This window comes from Acinonyx jubatus, chromosome C1 (assembly GCF_027475565.1).
Source record: "Acinonyx jubatus isolate Ajub_Pintada_27869175 chromosome C1, VMU_Ajub_asm_v1.0, whole genome shotgun sequence".
In the NCBI taxonomy this organism is placed as follows: Eukaryota; Metazoa; Chordata; class Mammalia; order Carnivora; family Felidae; genus Acinonyx; species Acinonyx jubatus.
The window spans coordinates 50,652,353-50,665,734 of record NC_069381.1 but is presented as its reverse complement, the minus strand read 5'-3'; the positions used below and the strand labels follow the sequence as shown (position 1 = coordinate 50,665,734).

The 13,382-nt window shown below is 37.4% G+C and overlaps 1 protein-coding gene across 13 annotated transcripts in view; it reads left to right on the top strand.

The window, feature by feature from the left end:
- DOCK7 (dedicator of cytokinesis 7) overlaps positions 1-13,382 on the top strand; it is a 224,653-nt gene that overhangs the window by 101,123 nt on the left and 110,148 nt on the right. The gene's annotated exons all lie outside the window — the stretch shown is intronic.

The following is a 13,382-nucleotide window of genomic DNA, read 5'->3' as shown; positions in this document are numbered from 1 at the left end:
CCTTTTTGTGTTATATAAAGCTGTGTCTATGTTCTAACTTCTTTTCCATGTGCCCACTGAAACACCAATAGATTAGGTGATCTTGTACAGTCAAGCCAGAATTATATACTTCCAGTGTCAGAAACAATTTGCTTGTTGTAAGTTTTTCTGAACTTTGTGAGATTGGTAACAGCTTTGGATAACATAAATTTAACAAAACCAACAAATTAATAGTGTGTTCAAAAACAAATGTTCTACTGTGCTTCTAACATAGTATTAAAAGGAAAAATATCAAATCCCTTGTTTAATTATTACTGATTAGCCTTCTTGAGTGCTCATTGAGAACTTTTTGAGAAGATAATAAATCCTTTAAAAATGCCTTATTTTGGATGCCTGGGTGGCTTGGTCAATTAAACGTCTGACTCTTGATTGCAGTTCGGGTCTTGATCTCGGGGTTGTGAGTTCAAGCCCTGCATTGGGCTCTGTGCTGGGTGTGAAGCCAACTTAAAAAACAATGCATTATCTTGACAAATGAATATAGTAAAATAAGAGTGTGGGCTCTGGAATCAGACTGTCATCCATATCCAAGACCCAGCTCTAACTTTCTGGTCTTGGGCAAGTTATGCAACCTCCCCATACCTCAGTCTTCTCATCTGTAAATTGAGATAGTTATTGTACGTACTTAAATAGGGTTATGAGAATTAAAAGAAATGATAGGTGTAGAGCACTTAGAACAGTGTCTGGCAAATAGGAAGCACTCAAAGTGTTAGTTATTGTATCACATGAATGATCTTTGAACCAGTGTATGTGTGTGTAATCAGGCCTGAGAGAAATTTTTAAATAAAGTTAATAGCTTTTTGTAAAGGAAAAAGTTTTAACATAATGTACTTACACGGTTTAAATAGTAAATTGTCAAGCAAAACTTTACAACACGAACCATTTCCAAATTTCTATTCTTAGCAATGCCTCTTCCTGGTATAAAATAAAGACCATTTCCTTTGACGATTTAGAATTAAGGGCTTTTAGATTTAAGAGCTACGTCAAGTAGTTTACCACAGTGGTTGAGAGTATGATTCTGGAGAGAAGCTGGCTGACTAGGAATCTGGCTCTGCCGTTCTTCAGCTCTGTGACTGTTGGTCAAATTACTTAGCTTTTCTGTACCTGTATTTTCTCAGCTGTCAAGTGAAGATAATACCTACTTACAGGGTTGTATAAAGATTAAGAATTAGGGGTGCCTGGGTGGCTCAGTCGGTTAAGCGTCTGACTTCAGCTCAGGTCACGATCTCGCGGTCCGCGAGTTCGAGCCCCGCGTCGGGCTCTGGGCTGATGGCTTGGAGCCTGGAGCCTGCTTCTGATTCTGTGTCTCCCTCTCTCTCTGCCCCTCCCCCGTTCATGCTGTGTCTCTCTCTGTCTCAAAAATAAATAAACATTAAAAAAAATTGAAAAATAAATAAAAAAAAAGATTAAGAATTAAAAATTTTAAAGCACAGAACATTATCTGGTGTATAGTAAATAATCTTAATATTATATATTAGTTATTTTTGGTAATTAGAAATAATCAATGCATTTATGCCCATAGAGTAATATTTTATTGGTGAATATTGTTTAATCTCATGTTAAGATGACATGAGTTGAAAAATTTTGCTAAATCTATGTTCTCTGCATTTAGTCCCTTGGTAGGTACAAGGAATTACATCTTTTGTTGAGCCTTTGTATAGTTTAAGTGTCTAATACAGAACCATATACATTTTTTATTAAGTTTATTTATTTTGAGAGAGAACGAGAGAGAACACATGCAAATGGGGGAGAGTCAGAGAGACAGAGGGAGAGAGAATCCCAAGGAGGCTTAGTACTCTCAGTGCAGAGCCTGACACGGGGCTCTAGCCCACGAACCGTGATATGACCAGAGCCAAAATCAAGAGTTGGACGCTCAATTGACGGAGCCACCCATGCGCCCCTAAATATTTCTATTTGTAAGAGAAATAAAGAATCCAAGTAAATAAAAATATGCAAATACTTCCGCTAATAAAGAAGAACAACAAAAAAAATTTCTTAGTCTTCATTTTCATCTTACCTTCACCACTGTTAAATGTTATGGAATTATGAAAGTGCATATAGAACTACTGAAGAAATTTGAATTTTTTCTTTCCTTTTTAAAGGAAAAAGTTAGTGTTGTGATCATTGGTCATGAAGGGCATATTTCGAAACTCCTCTTAACTAAACTGTCTACTTTTCTGGCTTAACACTATCGACCCTGATGTTTCATCCACCTTCTAGTTGGGAAATTGAGATGGGCCAGCTTCTCATCTCTTTTGCACTATAAGCTGTTTATGGGCAAGATCTATATCGTTTTTTAATTTGTATCCCTTATAGTACTTTATTTAGTACAATGCCTTACATATTTGAGAAACAATATAAATATATGGGATGAAAAAGAGAATGATAAGGCCTTAAGATGGGAGTTTCCAAGCACAACATTTGCATATAGTAGATGCTCAACCATTTTTGACATAGGAGGTACTTTTTAGAGAAAAGAATTCGAAAAGATTTTTGAGTACATGAAAGTAGCTGGACACTCTTACCGTAGGAAGGAATTTTCTTCCATTTTGGTTACTGTATTAGAATATTAACACGTTTTGCACAATTTATATAATTCCTTTACATGTAACACAGCTGATTAAAGGCAGTCTTCACATATTCTTGGTTTATAGTATATCGTCCCTGGGTAGAAATATCTGGATAATTTTCTTTTCTTAGAGTAGTTTGACATATTATTGAATATACGTAAAGTAAATAACTTGCCTATTTATGAGCTGTGGAAGAGTGTCAGCATGGGAAGTGTAACGGAAATAGCAATTTTATAAGTGATTTTCCATTGGCCTTTTCATGCCTCCGGTCTGAGTACACATTTTACATCTACCTTTTCATCCACCTCCTGTCTGAGTACACATTGTCAAAGGCAGAATCTAATCTTTGCTTGAATTTGTGCCTATTTAAATAGAACCCTAATCAAATATAACCAGTAATGTTATGAAAGTTAAAATGATTTCTGCCAAGTAAGAAACTAAAAATCGGACTCTAATCTAAGGATTTCTAGTTTCTAAGAACTAATATACAAAACTTTAGCTACATGGCATTTTAGGACATTTAGAAGTCTTGTTTAAGCTTCAAGCAAAGCAAAGTCCTTTATCCTCCCCCGGTTGTGCAATCTTCCAGAGATGTGACTTCCAAATAAAACACAAGGCATTGGGATCTTCTGAATGTAATCCTTTTAATTTCTTCCTTTACAAAATGTGATCATTTGTTTTTGAATTAATGTTTGGTAGGAAGATTCTGAAAGTAATAGCTTGAGAAAAACACATGTATAAATAGAAATATTTATATTAGCCAAGGTGAAGAATACTGCCAGATTAATACATTGGCTTCCCTTTCCTCTCTTTGTCCAGAACAGGCACTATTCAATGGAAATATAGTATGAGTTATATACATAAAAGAAGTGAACAGAAACAAGTGAAATTCATTTTAATAGTGTATTTAATCCAGTATATCAAAAATTATTTCAATATGTGATCCATATAAAAACATTAATTAGATATTTTATATTCTTTTTTCTTAATAAGTCTTCCAAATCTGGTATGTTTATGTACTTTGAGCATATTTCAGTTAGAATAGGCACACATCAAGTGCTTAGTAGTCTCGTTAGACTATTTTATTGGACGGTGCAGATCCAGAAGATGAGTGACCTTTGAAGAAATCATTTCATTTATCTTACTTTTTTTCTCCCATGTTCATTATTGATAAATGTTAAATTTTTATGCTGAAAGTACCTATTGTGGAAATCCAGGTATTTCTGAAACTTGTAAACAATAAAAATCCTGACTCTTCACTATTAACATTTTGGGCTCTGTCATACTAGATCCCTTAGATGAGTAGCTATATATAATTTTTTTTTTTAACACAAATGGGATTGTGTTATATATAATCCATGCCATATATAGGGGTGCCTGGACGGCTCACTGGGTTAAGCTTCCGACTTCAGCTCAGGTCATGTTCTCACAGTTCGTGAGTTAAAGCCCTGTATTGGGATCTGCACTGACAGCTCAGAGCCCACTTTGGATCCTCTCTCTCTCTCTCTCTCTCTCTCTTCCCTCCCTTGCTCAATCTCTCTCTCTCCCGCGAAAATAAATATTAAAAAAAAAATTGGTTCAAGACCTTCATATTTTAAGATTTATTTTCCTGAGTGCCTGTAGATTGATGTATCCTTTTTAATGGTTGCATAATCATTTATTTATATGGATGTACCATAATTTAAGTCTTCCCCTATTAATGATCATTTAAGTTGTTTCCAGTTTTCTAATTGCAAACAATACTCACAGAAATGTCTTCCCGTGTGTGTATAAATGTTTTTAAACAACAAGGTTGTGGTGTTGAATTTCACATTATGATTTCTCATGTCAGATGATCCTTCAAAAGAGTTGCGCCAATTTACATCTCTGCCAAGAGTAATGAGAGTTGCTCTTTTCCCATGAATTTTTATCAATGCTTTGAATGAGAAAAACAAAAGATATCAGTAAATCTAATAGGTAAAAAACATCTGGTGTATTTTGCTGGCCATCTATTTTGCTCTTTTTGTGAATTACCTGAGTATTATATAAGTCCCCTCTCCCCATATTCCTCCCCCCCTTTTTTGTTTGTCTCTTTCTGACTAATTGTAGGAATTATTTACATATTTTGGATAGTCCTTATCTTATGTGTAGTGAATAGTGTTTTTCCAGTTTGTCATTTGTCTTCCACCTATGGGTATTGATACCACCTTTTCTGCAAAGGCTTTAAAATTTGTCTTTTATGTTTGTGGCTCATGCTCAGAAATGCCTTCTCACCTATAAAATGTGGTCTCTTTAAAGCTTTTCTAGTACTTGTTGGCTTTATTTTTATTATTTAAACCTTTGATTATTCTAGAATTTATTTTGAGGAGGAGTGAAATATGAATTCATCTTTTTTCCCTAAATGGCTAGGTGCTATCTCCACACTTTTCATTAGTCTGCCTTCTCACTGCTGATTTGAAATTCTTCTGAAGAAGTATTATAAGTGCAAGGTAAAGACTTACTAGTTATATGTGGGAATTTATTAGTGGAATTAATAGTCAAATGGAAAAGAATCTGGATTCAGTTGTATGCTTTTTATCTTTGGAAACAAGTTCAATTTAAAACTGTCTTTTATTGGAAATCAAACATAGCTTATAGGTTATGTTTAATTAATTTCCATTTAATCTGGAATCCAAACTCCCTGAAGTATTAAGTAACTAAATATTTATGTGCATTCTGTATCATTCATTCATTCATTCATTCAACATGAGGCACTGTTTTAGGCACTGGGAATATAGCAGTTAACCAGATAGATACAGTTCTTGCCCTCATGGAGTTTGGACTCTATTAAAGGAGATATATAAACAAGATATAATACATAAATGTAAAAGATATTTTAGGATTGTTTTAAGCAGATTGTTTAAGAGTTGTAAATAGAATAACAAAGTGATGTGATGGCAGGGGAGGGTAAAGGTGAGGTTTTCTGAGACTTTAAAGATGGGAAAAGGCCAATCATGTCCATGTCCACAAAGCTAAAACAGTAGTAATGATAATGTAGAGATTCTGAGGGGTGGGGGGAAGCATAGTGTGTTTTGCTTTTCTGTGTGTTCTGCTTGTTTATCCTACTTACAAATTTTTCATTGAAACTTGTTGGCAGATTCTTTAGTCTCAGGTCCTCTTGTGGGCTTCAGTGATATTCTATGTTCATAGCACTTACACTACATTATAATTATTTGCTTGTCCGATTCTCCCTTTAGAGTGTAGTTCTGTGAAGTCAGTAACTTTGTCTTTTATCTCTATATTCTTAGTATCTGGCACACTGCATACTCAGCAAATGTTTGCTACAATGAGGAATTACAAGCATAATTAAGGGCAATCTGTTATGTGCTTTGGATCCTGTTCTCTCCTATCATTTCAGGAATCTTTACTTTTTTGTTCTAATGTATGCAGACTCTGTCTCACCTGGATTCTTCTCATTAGTATTTAATCAAACTCAAACCTTTCCAATCTTTTTTTTAATTAAAAAATTTTTTTAATATTAAATATAATTTATTGACAAATTGGTTTCCATACAACACCCAGTGCTCATGCCAACAGGTGCCCTCCTCAATGCCCATCATCCACTTTCCCCTCCACACCACCCCCCATCAGCCCTCAGTTTATTCTCCGTATTTAAGAGTCTCTTATGGTTTGCCTCCTTCCTTCTCTGTAACTTTTTTCCCCCGCTTCTCCTCCCCCATGGTCTTCTGTTAAGTTTTTCAGGATCCACATAAGAGTGAAAACATATGGTATCTGTCTTTCTCTGCCTGACTTATTTCACTTAGCATAACACTCTCCAGTTCTATCCACGTTGCTACAAATGGCCAGATTTAATTCTTTCTCATTGCCAAATAGTATTCCATTGTATATGTAAACCACATCTTCTTTATCCATTCGTCAGTTGATTAACATTTAGGCTCTTTCCATAATTTGGCTGTTGTTAAAAGTGCTGCTATAAACATTGGGCCCTCTCTCTTTTCTGAGAAGCCTGGCCATGGGTTTATCAATTTTGTTTATTTTTTCGAAAAACCAACTCTTGGTTTCATTGCTCTGGTCTACTGTTTTTTTGGATTCTATATTGTTATTTTTGCTCTGATCTTTATTATTTCTCTTCTTCTGCTGGGTTTGGGGTGTCTTTGCTGTTCTGCTTCTAGTTCCTTTAGGTGTGCTATTAGATTTTGTATTTGGGATTTTTCTTGTTTCTTGAGATAGGCCTGGATTGCAATGTATTTTTCTCTCAGGACTGCCTTCACTGCATCCCAAAACATTTGGATTGTTGTATTTTCATTTTCATTTGTTTCCATATATTTTTTAATTTCTTCTCTAATTGCCTGGTTGACCCATTCATTCTTTAGTAGGATGTTCTTTAACCTCCATGCTTTTGGATATTTTCCAGACTTTTTCCTGTGGTTGATTTCAAGTTTCATAGCATTGTGATCTGAAAGTGTGCATGGTATGATCTCAGTTCTTTTATACTTATTAAGGGCTGTTTTGTGACCCAGTATGTGATCTATCTTGGAGAATGTTCCATGTGCACTCAAGAAGAAAGTATATTCTGTTGCTTTGGGATGCAGAGTTCTAAATATATCTGTCAAGTCCGTCTGGTCCAATGTATCATTCAGGGCCCTTGTTTCTTTATTGATTCTCTGTCTAGATGCCCTTTCCATTGCTGTAAGTGGAGTATTAAAGTGCCCTGTAATTACCACCTTCTTATCAATAAGGTTGCTTATGTTTGTGATTAATTGTTTTATATATTTGGGGGCTCCTGTATTCGGTGCATAGACATTTATAATTGTTAGCTCTTCCTGATGTATAGACCCAATAATTATTATATAATGCCCTTCTTCATCTCTTGTTACGGCCTTTCATTTAAAGTCTAGTTTGTCTGATATAAGTATGGCTACTCCAGCTTTCTTTTGACTTCCAGCAGCATGATAGATAGTTCTCCATCCCCTTACTTTCAATCTGAAGGTGTCGTCAGGTCTAAAATGAGTCTCTTGTAGATAGCAAATAGATGGGTCTTGTTTTTTAATCCATTCCGATACCCTGTGTCTTTTGATTGGAGCATTTAGTCCATTTACATTCAGTGTTATTATTGAAAGATATAGGTTTAGAGTTGTGATATCTGTAGGTTTCATGCTTGTAGTGATGTCTCTGGTACTTTGTGGTTCTTGCAACATTTCACTGAAAGAATCCTCCTTAGGATCTCTTGTGGGGTGGTTTAGTGGTGATTAATTCCTTCAGTTTTTGTTTGTTTGGGAAAACCTTTATGTCTCCTTCTATTCTGAATGACAGACTTAATGGATAAAGGGTTCTTGGCTGCATATTTTTCCTGTTCATCACATTGAAGATTTCTTGCCATTCCTTTCTGGCCTGCCAAGTTTCAGTAGAGAGATCTGTCACTAGTCTTATTGGTCTCCCTTTATATGTTAGAGCATGTTTATCCCTAGCTTCTTTCAGAATTTTCTCTTTATCCTTGTATTTTGCCAGTTTCACTATGACATGTCGTGCAGAAGATCAATTCAAGTTATGTCTGAAGGGAGTTCTCTGTGCCTGTTGGATTTCAATGCCTGTTTCCTTCCCCAGATCGGGGAAGTTCTCAGCTATGATTTGTTCAAGTACACCTTCAGCCCCTTTCTCTCTCTCTTCTTCTGGAATTCCTGTGATACGGATATTGTTCCATTTGATTGCATCACTTAGTTCTCTAATTCTCCCCTCGTACTCCTGGATTTTTTTAAATCTTTTTCTCAGCTTCCTCTTTTTCCATAATTTTATCTTCTAATTCACCTATTCTCTCCTCTGCCTCTTCAATCCGTGCTGTGTCCGCCTCCATTTTATTTTGCACCTCATTTATAGCATTTTTTAATTCATCATGACTATTGTTTAGTCCCTTGACCTCTGTAGCAATAGATTCTCTCCTATTCTCATGCTTTTTTCAAGCTCAGCAATTAATTTTATGACTATCATTATAAATTCTAGTGCAGTTATATTGCTTAAATTGGTTTTGATCAATTTGTTAGTTGTTGCTACTTCCTGGAATTTCTTTTGAGGAGAATGCTTCCGTTTCGTCATTTTGGCTAGTTTTCTGTCCCTTATGCGTTTTGAAAGTTTGTTGTGTGCTCTGCACCTGTGAGCACTGCTCTGTTAAAGGAGGGTCATACACTGTTCAGGGCCTGGCCCTTCAGGAGGTGTTTTTTCGGAGATTGTTACTTGCTCTCTGTTGTTGTGACTTTGGTTATTTTATTACCCTACTCGTAGTGATATTTTGGACCCTCCACCAGGTGTGCTTTGATTTGTTTCTTGGAGTAGCCCTGTAAAGGAAAACAGATAGACAAACAGGGGACAAAAACATGGAAACACACAAATAAATAACACAAACAAACAAATGAACAAAAACAGAAAACTAAAGGCTAAAAACAAAAACCCCAAAACACCGATTACAAGTAGAGAAGAGGGTGGAGGCGGTGCTGTTTGAAGAACATATACAAAGAGAGAAATGACAGGAGCGGGGTGGGGGGCAGGGAGGGGGGAGAAAAATAAACATTGACTAGGCAGAGAGACTAAAAGACTCAATCCATAGAGAGAACAGAAAACAAAGATGGAGGCGGGAAAAACGAAAGGAGGATAAAGTTACCCAGACATAGAAACCATATGGCTTAACTGTTCCAGAGAGAGAGAAAGGAGTGTAAAGAAGGAGGTGTAGAATATGTATCAAGACAATGGATTAAGTATGTCTGTTTAGACAGACCAATAACCAGAGTAACCAGCCTAGGGGAGGGAAGAGATAAGGAGGAGAAATGGGAGTTGGGGGGAGAATATATCTATATTTCCAGAATTGACCTAGAGCTCATCCAGGCAATGCTGCTGCACTTGTCTGGAGGAGCTGTCCTCAGGGTCTGCCCTGCTCCGGTACATAGGCAGTTACCCAGTGCGAAGGGCCGTGGTTTGGTGCAGTCTGGACCCACCTCCACTATGGGCCTGGGGAGTGATCCCTGAAGCCCCACCTTGGTGGTGGTGGTTGGTGGTAGGGGAAATGGTGACCCCGCAGTCTCTTCTCCATGGAGCCGGACCCGGTGGACTCTGAGTCATCCTCACTGTGCCGCAGGCGCAGACGGGGTGGTCCGTCTCTCTCCTCCCCCACCTCCCCCTCCCCTGACACTGTGCTTGTCTAGGATTCAAAGTCCTGCTCCAGGCGCTCTGGCACTGGGGAAGCTCCTCTCAGCGCGGCCGGATATGTGGCCCTGGCTGGCTTTGTCTGTGCCGCTGCACTTCAGGGAGGACCTCCTTCTGCGGACTGTGCAGTCGACCTCGCCGCCGATCCCCGGGGGTGGCCGATGCAGGCTGACTTAGGCAGGCTTTGTCTTTTTCCACAGCACTCCAGGGAGGGGGCCACTTTGTCCTACCGTAGACTTTTCCGCCGACCTCACCAGAGAGCCCCCAGGGTGGTGGATGCAGGCAGGGCTTTGTCTTTTCCTACAGCACTCCAGGGAGAGGGCTGCCTTCTCCTACTGCAGACTGCACCCTCGGCCCAGCCACTGAGCTGGGGGTGGGGGGACGGGGGGTGACGGACGCAAGCAGGCTTTGTACTATTGCGCAGCCCTCTAGGCAGGGAACCACTTTCTCCAACTGCAGACTGTGCCCCTGACTTACCACCACACCCAGGGCTGGCTTCCCTCCTCCCCAGGTGCGTGAACTGGGAGCCGGTCCCATTGCGAAGAAAGCTCTGCAGTTGGAGATAGGATCCCTCTCAGTCTCAGTCCGAAGTCTTTCTCCTGTCCAGATATGGTCCTACACTTCCCTAGCTGCTCTTTCTCTTCCCTTTGTTTCTTCGCAGAAGGGGGTCCCTCCCCCTCCGTGCCCGCACGGCTTTTTTATCTCCACCCCCCTTCGCAATCACTCACCTATCTTTTCTCCAGTTTTCCCATTTTCTTTCTGTAGACTCCGTCTCTTTTTTTCTCAAACCTTTCCAATCTTAAAAAGCTTACAAAATGCTCATATTCTGTCTTCAACTATTGCATGATCTTTCTCTTTTACAGCTACACTTTTCAGAGTTTCACTTATTTCATTTTCTTAACAACTTGCTCTTGAACCTACTTTTATCTGTTTCCAGCCTGATATTATCAGTGACTTTCATGTTGCTATAGTCCAGTTGACCTTTTTTGATTCTTAACTCATTTGGCCCCTGAGTAGTGTTGACACTTAACTGTTTAATTCTTCTTATGCTGTTTTCCCTTGGCTTCCATGTCATTGCACTCTCATGGTTTTTTTCCCTACTTCTCTGTAGGTGCCTTCTCGGTCTTGGTAGGCTTATCCTCTTCTGGATAGCCATAGAAAACTGGAGTTCCTTAAGACTCCAGTTTTTGAATAATATGCATAAGTAATTAAGTGATATTCTAATTCTTTCATACTTGATGTCCTTCAAAATGATTCTCAGTGTTTGAAGATGATATGTAGATACAAGATAAAAGATTAAATAAAATCTTATAATAAAATTAAATAAATAGTCTTAAATTGGAATTTGAAGTATCAGTATGAACTCAGAATGTATTTCACGTTAAAAGCATTTCCCCCTCACCCTTTCTACTTAAATGGCCTAGAAACAATGACTAACTCACAATGAATGCCCAGACTGTGGCTTGGAAAAACATTTCTCATGCAGAGAACCAAAGCTCCTTGGAGAAGTGGTTGATTCTGGGTCTGAGGAGAAATGATAGAAGACCCTGGAACATCTTGCTGTAACAGCTAGCAAGAAGGCATCAAAGACTACTATGACTGACTCACAAGGACGCAGGAGCCAGTTTGAGTTGGCTTTTTCCTCTGTTAAAGAGAGAACAATTTGGACATCAATAAAGATAATACCTGCAGTGTACTGAAACCCATTCATATGTTTGGTCCCTGAGTTTATAAGTGATGCTAAAAAAAAAAAAAAAAAAAAAAAAAAAAGAATTAATTTCTCTTAGAGGATTGTAATGCACCTACTGCTTATTTTGAAAACTGGAAAATAATGGAAAAGAGTCCAGCATTTATTCCTCTCTATAATATATAATGGTTCACTGGCTAAGCAAATAATAGATGAGGATAATTGCTCTTCATAGAGATATTCCAGCTATTAAATAAAGACTGAGAGGGTATTATCTTTTGGCAGCCCTTAATGGAGCTAATGGATTTAGGCATTGATCACCATCTACTAACTGCACAAAAAGAGATGTTTTCCTCCTGATAGGACACGGTACTATTTATGGAATGATCTTACCAAAAAAAACCTCAGGCCTAAATATAACCAAGGCTCTTGATCCAACTCTGAATTTATAGAAAACAAGAATATGTTAAATGTCACTACAGGGATACAAACAAATTCTAGCCTCAAGAAAAATTTACACAAAAATAATCTCATTTCTTCAACAACTATATTGTGAAGGTAGAAGATGGAAAGACTTCCCCACAGTCAACTAAGTATCTCTTCCTCTCATAACTTCTGCATAACTTTTCTCACAACACAACATTATTGTGAAGTGGTCTGTTTATAGGCATTTCTGTCCCATTAGATTATATGTTCCTCAAGACCAGGGAATGGCCTCTTAATTTTCCTTTATTTCCCTTGCATGTAACTTGGTACTGATGTTGTGTGCAGAATCAATAAATAAGTATTTCCTGTGCAGATTTTATTTGGTGACTTCAGTGGTTAGTAATAGTCAGTCATCTTTGATCTTTAATTCTTTTGATTAAGAAACTGACAAATCATTGTAACATTTCCACATTTGTCTTTTATACTTTTGACTGTTCAGAGAATAACTGACTCTTCTCCATGTTTTTAGTGACTTTAAGATTGTAGGCTTTTTGTTACATACACTTATTCTCCCCCCATGGAAATTGTTTTTTCTAATTATAAAAGTCATGTGTTCTCACCAGTTCAAACAAAATAGAAAAGTATAAAAAAGAAACTAGAGCCTTCACTGTTAACCAGAATTATCTTTTTATCTATTTCTTTCTCTCCTCCCTCCTTTCTTTCCCCTCACCCCACCAACTTTCCTCTTGCTGGACTGACCCCCCTGTGTCAATGTAATGACCTTCTTTGTCTCTTATTATAGTTTTTATTTCGGAGTCCATTTTGTTGATATAACTTTCTTTTGGTTTCATTTTCATGAAATCTCTTTTTCCCTTTTTTTACTTTCAGTTTGTGTGTGTCCTTACACCTGAAGTGAGCCTCTTTAGGCAGCATGTAGATGTGTCTTGTTTTTGTTTTTGTTTTTAACCCATTCAGCCACTCTGTCTTTTGACTGGAAAATTTAGTCCATTTACATTTAAAGTAAGTATTGATAACTATGTACTTATTGCCATTTTATTGTTTTCCAGTTGTTTTGTAGTTTGTCACTCTCCCTTTCTTGCTTCCTTCCTTTGTGGTTTGATGAATTTCTTTAATGGTATGCTTAGGTTTCTTTACCTTTTGTGTATTCACAATAGGTTTTTGCTTTGTGGTTACCATGATGCTTGCACATAACAACTTGTATCTAGAACAGTGTATTTTAAGTCAATAACAACTTAAGTTTGATCCAGTTTTAAAGTTCTTCATTTTTACTCCCTTCTCCCATGTTTTATATTTTTGATGTCATATTTTATGTCTTTTTATCTTGTGTATTCCTTAATTAAATATTGTAATTATTTTTACTGCTTTTGTCTTTTAACCTTCATACTAGCTTTATAAGTGATTAATCTGCTACCTTTACTATATATTTACCTTTCCAGTGAGATTTATTCTTTCATGTTTTCTTGTTAATAATT